Raw genomic sequence first — 8,884 nt, 5'->3', positions numbered from 1 at the left:
GGGGGGCTTGCGGACGGAAAGCACCCCCGGAGGAGGACGGGGCCGCGCTCCTCTTGGTGTGCGGTAGGTACGGAGCCGCTCCCAGGCCGTACCATTAATATTCCTTTCCCCGCTTGCCCATTGGCACAATCATTGAAATGCAGAGAGAAGAAAAGTCTGTCGGTTCCAGCGAGCCGGGGGTGCGGGCGGCCAAGGAAACAATCCCAGCTGCTTTCTAGCTCAGATCGCAGCACTTCTGTTGGATTCTCGTCCACATGACGCCGACCTCGTCTGAGCCCGATGGGCGCACTGCAAGCATCCGTCCCCATTACTGCGGGTTTTCCAGTGCAAATGGATCAGGGCAGTGCTGACACAGAGAAGGGTTTTATGTAGGCTACCCTTATTTTGCATTGTTAACTTGAAAGCAAGCAGCACCAGCACTAGTAACATTGTACCTTTTTTGTTTGTTTGTTTTAAACCAATGTCTATCTCCCTTCAAACTGTTAATCGCGGAACACGCAGCTCTCAGTTCTTCCCTCAGCATCCCAGCCTACCTGTCTGTTGCAGTTTGAGGGTATTTTGATTCAGAATCTGACCTGATCAGCTACAACAATCGGGAGAGTCCTTTTCTTGCTGTCTGCTATTCTCTCTGGATTTCTCGCTTCCTAATTGTTGCAGATTGCAGCTGGAGGTCCCTCTGCTTTCCTTCTCCTCCCGTGGCTTAAGGACTCCAGAGCAGAACGTGAGGCAAAAGAAGGAAGGAGAATGCTTGGGCTGTCAGACTGATCTGCTTCTTCCAGTTCTGAGCTTTTTCATAACCTCACTGGGACAAGAGAGGGAACAAGCCAGGTTACTTGTTACTAAATAATGAGTAAAGTGACAGCCCAGACTGTGGAGAATGACAATGATAAGGACACAAATGCAAAAGTTGCAGTCTGAAGAATGCTCGTTCAGCAGCCATCTCACCCTGGGTGTGCCTGAGATACCACAGCCTCAACTTTCCTGGTAGAGGAATGCTTCCCTACTCACAAATGTTCATCAGCTGGTCAGCTGAACATCAAGTCAACCCCAAGATTTCCTTGGGTCTGCCTGCAAGTCCCCATGTATTGGGAAAAAGAACAGCAAAATCTGACTGCAATCCTTCTGCAAAATTAGAAGCTGATGCTAAAGGCAGTGTCAGCCCTTGCTGTAACAAGAAATATCATTAATTACTTTCCCTCCGATAGAGTGGCTTCACAAATGTCAACATGCATAAAAAAACATTATTAGAAGTGAAGGGACTTTCTGATCTATTCCAATTTGAAATACATAGTAACAGCAGATTTGTTTTTCCACAGGCATTCATGGCATTCCTTCTCAAAAATCACTTTAATTAACAGTAATACAGAAATTAGATTAGAAATTTTTGTATGAGATATGCATAATAAAAAAAAACACCTTTATTGAGAAAGCCGCGTCTTCTTGTAGCTGCAATAGCATATTATCATTCTTCAAAAACCGCGTGGGGTAAGATGTATTTGTAACAAGGCTGTGCTCAAAACCTTCTTCAGAATCATGTGCTATTGTTTAGTCTCTAACCAGTTATTTACCAGTGATACTACTTGAGATTTAAACATGGTTTCATGCATTGAAGTTGCACTCCAGGTAAACTGTATATCTTAAAAGAATCAGCAAATTGAAACAACTGCTCATTCTTGTTCTCAGACAATTTGGGCAGATCAACAGGGCATCCCCAATTGCAGTGAAGTTGAATACGGGGCAGTTGAAGCAGCAAATATCAGATGGCAACACAATCATTACCAGAGAAAAAGACCTTTGTGATAACATGCTTATAACCCACAATACAACCCAAAATACTAGGAAGTATTTGAGAAGAAAAATTGTGGTACCGCTGAGTTTTTGCACTTTGTTGGGTTACATGCATGCCCGGCTTGGGTTTCACAACCACCAGATATATTAGGACTTACAGGTCAGAAATGGTACACTTGAGCCTCCTCAGGTCCACAGTCAACAGGGGAATTCTCTTTATTACTTGTTGAGTGGTATTAAATACTATCACTCATTACTGAATTTCAGTTCCTGATTCATATGCAGCAACCAGCACATCCCCAGCATTGACGAGATGCCTCTGAGCCAAGATGCAAATACCCAGGGCTGGGAGTAGTACCGCTGGCCTAAATAGACCTAAATCAGAACTGTCTTCCAGCAGCCTACAAATTTATTGTCAGAGTTTACTTTAAAATTTTAATTATTTGTATACTGCTAATTATTTTACCTAAAATACTTTTTCTACTTTATTTGCTGAAACATAGAACTAGAATTTAATCCCTATCTTGATGTTCAAAAATATCTTACAATAGGATCTTACAATCCCATTATTCACTCTCACCAAGTATTTCAAAGCTGCATATGCTGATAAATTGTGTTTCACAATACCTCCATAAGGTTGCAAAGACTTCCCCTGTGAGGACAGATTGAATAGCGAGCAGGTATGTGACATTTCATAAGCACTTCTTCCAGCTCGGAGCTAGTAGAAGCAGAAAGGAGGCAAAGCCCAGGCTTCATTTTCTAGATTGCAAAATGCTAACTTGAATATTTCCTCACATGTTTTGCTTGAAAAAAATCATTTAGATGACAACCGTGAGTGTGGTGAGGTGCTGGAATGGCTGCCCAGAGAAGCTGTGGATGCCCCGTCCATCCCTGGAGGTGTACAAGGCCAGGTTGGATGGGGCCCTGGGCAGCCTGGGCTGGTATTAAATTTGGAGGTTGGTGGCCCTGCGTGTGGTGGGAGGTTGGAGCTTCATGATCCTTGAGGTCCCTTCCAACCCGGGCCTTTCTGTGATTCTATGATTCTATGAAAGATGTATTTGTTTTGTTTTTTCTTAGGCTGATGATATTCACATTCCTGTAGTGAATGTCTGTGTATACTTTATCCTTTGGGCAGAATGAATTTCACAAAAAATAGTACCTCACATTTGTAGCTGTTAGGAAGGTGGCAGTAAACATCTTCCAATGTGGATGAAATCAAGTAATGCCAAGCAGAGCTTAACATAGGCTGCTGTTAGGGAGTATACCAGCTCCAGATAAAATTTATGGCAGATTGAGGTAATCATCACATAAGTGTTTTTGTGTTGGTTGAACAAGGATAATCTTCACCTTTAGATCTAGGCCAGCAACAGTCTTACCTGTAAGGATAAAACAATAATCCTTGAGATACAATAGAAGTCAGAGATATCTGAAACTTGAAGTGAAACGTCAAAAATTTTTGTGCTATATAGCAGCTGATTTTTAGTATGAAGTATGCTTTTTGTGAATGTTTTAATCCCCAAGAAGGAATAATACACATCCATCAATTAGATAACCATAACTGGAAAGATTGTTTTCTATAGCCTTCTTAAATATGTATTTATATAAATTTAAGTAGCAAAGCAATCCTGTATAAGTCCAAGTGCTTGACATATGTAACCAATTTATGTCTTAGCAATTCAGACATAAGTTATTTAATTTTATTTATGTGAATAATGACAAAATATAAAATCAAAGTGGGGAATTAGTTTTTGAACAACTCAGTCCCTACATTTGTCCATCACATGGCTGTCATAACCCCTCTTCACTGACTAAAACTGAGCATCCTAAATGCTGCTCAATACATATGAGCATGAGTTCATCAGTGATCAATGGATTTGACTAAATCTCAAGTTCTCTGACAAACTCTAAGAGGATGTTCATCTGCATGGCTTCTTTGCCCACCATAAAACAAGATCTTGAGCAGAAAAAGTGAAAGCAGTAAATAAATGAAACACCACTCATTCTTCTTATAACTACTAAGATGGAATTGAAGTTTTCAATGAGAAAAAAAAAATGCTTTTTTGGAATCCCGATATAGAATACAGCCCTTGCCCTAATTTCTCTGGCACGTAAAAGAATGGCCAGAGTTCATTCAGCAGCCCAATATTTTCATTTGTCACTGATCTGAGGTTACTTTCTCTTGGGTAGGTAAAAAAAAAAAAAAATCTGCATTTTAAAAATGATTCTGCCTCCAAGAACTTCAAAGAGTTTCCTCCTGTCTGTGACTAAAGTTAGCTAAAACACTGATGAAGGTGTTCTTCTATCACTAACAACAAATAATCCAAAGACAACTCTAACATGAAATGTATTGTCCAGATTCAGCAACAGAAAATATTGTTCCATACTACACAAACGTAGTTTCTCAGTCAGTGGAGTTTAGATGTTAAGATTTAGATAGGATTCAGAAAGAAGAAAGAGTGCTGTGCCCCATGTTTGTTAAAGAAAAAAAGCCATAAAGCACAATTTCTTATGGATGTAGATCTAGCTTGTGACAGCTTGCTCAAAATCTGCAAAAACATTGAGTTATTTATAAACATGGGGCACAGCACTAATTGCCATTATAGTATTTTTATACATATAAAATTAAAATTTAGCTTTTCTTTATGCTGCAGATAACATTACTTAGGATGAAAATTAAATGTTAGTAAAGGCAGCTGCACAAACTTCTTGATTTCAATACCTGTTCAGGTACTGTAGTTTCCTAGAGTGCCACTCACTGCACCAACAGATGAAAGGACGAGGAAGCTCCCTAGGCCACTGAGACTCACACTCACCCCATCGTTTGAGGGGGGTGATTAGTTGGGTTCTCAGTCATCCCTGTGGGAGGAGGTTCAAGTACCCAATGATGCACAAATCCAAAATGCTCCTTGCATGCACCCGAGCTGGCAGAATGGATTTTCCCCCCTCCCCCCCCCCCCCCCCGTTTCAGTGGAAGAGAGCTTTGTGTGAATAAGGATTCTCCATTTTGTCTCAGTTCCATACTGCACAGGCACAATTCCAGAAAAATGCAGCTTCAGCAGCCCTCAGCCCATCCACATTTCTGCAGTTTGAAAGTACCCTGGGCTAAAATAAATAGAAAGATAAATAGACGGTACTTGGTGTCAGCAGGCCAGATTTTTGTTCCTCTCTTTTCAAGAAATGAATCACCAGTGAAATAGAGATGACTCACTAAGGGAATCCAAATCATGCTTTCTTTAATACATGCAAGTCCATGCCCTAAATGCAGAGAAACAAAGGCTACATTTTAATATTAATTTCCTCAACATGGAGTCAAAAATGCCAGTAAGTGCAAAAGGATTTTTAAGGAAAGGGAAGCTGCCCTCATATCTTTCCAACACAGCAAGAATGTATAAATAGTTGCACATGGCAGATAATTAGGTTGTGTTAACACAGCATTGTACTTGTGAGCATCTGGGTAGCAGACAGGAGAGAACAGCTGAGCAGCTTCTAGCAAGTCCTGGGCTGCTGCCTACAGAGCAAGTGCTGTGTTACCCAAAAGCTCTGGGCAGTGTTATTCAAACCCACCACATAAGATGTGTGACATGGGCAAGATCTTATGAAGCATCAAGACTATTTGAAAAGAGGGAACTTGTGTTCTTCTTAACTGAGATTGAGCTTGGGTGCTCTGCAGTCACAGCTGGTGGATCTTGCTGCTGAAGACCTCGCCTCAGCTCAACTCCTAATGTCAGGGGGACAGAGGTCATTGGTTTTTGATGTTGTCTTTTTATTTTTTTAATTTAAGCCACATGCTCCAATTTTTAACTCTCCACAGAATTGCCCTCCTTTCTTTCATTTACTTCCCATTTCTTACAAGCAGTGGTTTAACAGAAACTTGAAATTAACAAATCCTTGACTATTTGTTTTTGTTGATTTTTTTTTTTTTAAATGAGGTATTTGTCCATCAGAAATTCTTCCATAGAGATGTGAAGAAGGTTGGTATGATTCTCAATCACAGCTTATCTTCAAGAAAAAAAAAAAAGAAGCTCACTGAAATCTTTTTGAAATTTTTGAAATTTTAAAGGACTAGCATGGGGTTCTATTTGCACCAAGACTAAAGATGGCATTATAATAAGTATTGGACCAAAAGTTCCAACTGCTAAAAATACCAACAAATATTAGGAAAAACAAACAAACAACAAAAGAGAAAATATAAATAGTACTCTTTGTGCACTGTTTGTACAACTCCATTAGAGGCATACCTGCAGCCCAGTTTGTCACACCTGTAGCATTCTCACTGCTTCACTGGAATAGTTTCCATTGCAGAGAACAACTTGTCTTCCTGGGTTTGTGTTGCATAATACAGGTTCACATCATCACATTCAGGAAATATGGGATATTAATTATTTTATTTTGCCTTCCTGCAGGTCTGCCCTTAATTCAGGTGAAAACGAAGGGTTTCCTCAAATCCCTTCTTAGCAAAAATAAAAATCAAATTGGATAAGTTGCACAAAGGGACCATAAAGAATTATTTCTTTATTTTACACAACTGCCTTCATTCTTCAAAACAATTTTATTCTCAGCTTCCTGATCTTTCTATCAATCTGTTTCATCTTAAAAATAACGGCATGGATCTCAAGGTGCTTGTCCGTTACAGCAGAAATACTACAGAAAAATGAATATTTCAAAATTAAATGTTACTCTATGCTTTTCATGACATCCTGTGTACATTACTTTAAGTGGAAAATGAGTTTTCAGTGTTCTATCACTGAAAAGAAAGTGAAAAAATATTCTTGCAAGGAAGAATTTTGCACTTCACTAATACATCAACAGTGTTGAAAACATACATCTCAGAAGGAGTGAATAATATGTGCAAAGTTGTTTAACTCCCCTCAAATGATACAACATCATTTTATTTTGCTGAAAAAGAGCAGATATAAATTGATCCTGATGCTATTTAAATAATCTTTGCTTGCCTGCGTTTTTCATGAATGTTTTTCACTTCAACTTTCATAAAAATGCACAACACTTTTGTCTCTATTTTAAATGTTAGCCTTAATTGCACATAGTTAATATGTCCTCCTCAAGTTGTTTTTATCACTGAATTCCAGTCATCCAGATGTAGCCTTAAAAACTCAATAACTACATTAAAAATTAGTGTTCTTGACTCCCACAAGACTCATTACTCTTTCCAAGACTGTTATCTTTCCAGAGACTGAATTCAAGGCAAATCTTCTGGATTTGTTACACATGGACATTATTCAGTACAAATACCTGTACCATATTTGAATACATTACACCTGAGTGAAAGCATCTCTACCTTGCAGTTATTTGGGAGGTACAGAGAAATATGAAAAAGCTTTCAAGTAGCTCAGGATCTGTTTGAAAAAAATACATTCTTTTTCAACATCAGCTACAAAAATTGATCAATGAAATTGCCAGTTTTTAGATGGTTGGGTGAAAGTATGGCAGCAGATCACAGCAGTTAGCCCTAGTTTTAGTGCTATTAATTCATGTTTGTCTACAGATTATACCATACCGGCTGTATTGATGTGAGTACCCCTAAAAACTGCTTAATGTTCATATGGTTTTAAAGAAACATACTGCAAATCTAAAACTTGGCCTTGGCTTCACAACCTCTTTCCTATAATTGTGATCTGATGGCCTATATAGAGGAAAATCAGTACACCATCAATTGAAAGAAAGCGAGAATTTCTACATATGTTGGTTTTAGAATTGTCCTGAAGTATTATAAGATCATGGAAGATTATTAGCATAATATATTTGTACAAGGACAATGTATATTTAATCAGTACTTAATGGTGATAATAATAATAGGTTTCCCTGTGGAAAATGACAATATGATTTCCGACTTCCTGAATTAATAAACTTGCAGAACATTGCAGGCCGTTATTTCACTTCTCTTGCATACAGCAAGAAGAAATCTTTTTCTGTACAAGTAAGGAAATCTCTAAAACAAATAAAAAATGTGGGCAGACAGTGGAGAGAACTAATTAACTCAAGGCAAGTAACCCAGAAAAATTAATATTGAGTTGGAGGTAGTGCAAAGACTTGACGGGTAACAGTTTAAAATGCAGTGTTTATGGCCTTCAATAGCTAAGACCTTGTGAATGACTACATTCTTTTTGAATGCATGAAACATCAAAAGCAAGGGGAGTACAAAGTGATAGGAAAGAAAAAGGAAGATCTTTCCTTGTCTTCTCAGAAGGGCAAGATCTTTTGATGCCGATTTTGATGCCAGTCTTTGCCAACAATAACAACCTCTATTGCACAAGGACTTAAATACCATGTGTCCACTTTTTGAGCACAGCTGTCATGGTAGACTATCATATTTGTATATCAGTGTATTGATTTCAACTCACATATAAACCCTACAACCATAACCAGCTGGCAAGTTGAGGCTAAGAAATATTTAAATGTCTTAGGTAAGAATTTCTATTGTGCTAAACATTTACCTTGTCTACTCTACAGCTTTTACATGTACAATGGCTTTTTATTTTCAGAATTTGTTAGTTGGTTGAGATGAATTCTATCTTCCATAGGACACAGGGAACAGAATACAGCTCAGTCCTTTATTAAATAAGTTTAGGATTTTTACCTTAGCATTCAATATGGATTCAGTAACACTGCAGTTTATATCATCTAAATATATATGATTGTGTTCTGAGTGCCTCAGAAAGGATAAATTAAGTGCTTACATAAATCAAATTTAATTGAGATTCTCAAGTTTCGTGGGTCAAGATCAAGATATTCTCCCAAGCAGGATGCACTGTTAGTGCCAGAGAATTTTTAAGGCAATATTTTAATAGTACAACATCTTATTACAGTTTTACTGTATAGTATGAATTTCAGTTCCTACATCACTGCAATCTGTTTAAAACGCTACTCCATAAGATTTTTCTTTCTCCATCACAGAAAGTGAAACATACTTTTTTGTGTGTATATATAGACACTACAAAGCCATGATTGATTAAGCCTATTTTGATTAAGCAGATATGCATTGTTTACCTCCATCTGGAAAAGGATCAAAAAGTAAAAAGTGAAAGAAAAAAGTTAATAAAGTGATTGAAGTATTAATGTTAATGGAATCCATACCCTT

Source organism: Meleagris gallopavo, chromosome 4 (genome assembly GCF_000146605.3).
Source record: "Meleagris gallopavo isolate NT-WF06-2002-E0010 breed Aviagen turkey brand Nicholas breeding stock chromosome 4, Turkey_5.1, whole genome shotgun sequence".
Lineage (NCBI taxonomy): Eukaryota > Metazoa > Chordata > Aves > Galliformes > Phasianidae > Meleagris > Meleagris gallopavo.
Note: the sequence above shows the minus strand (reverse complement) of the source record.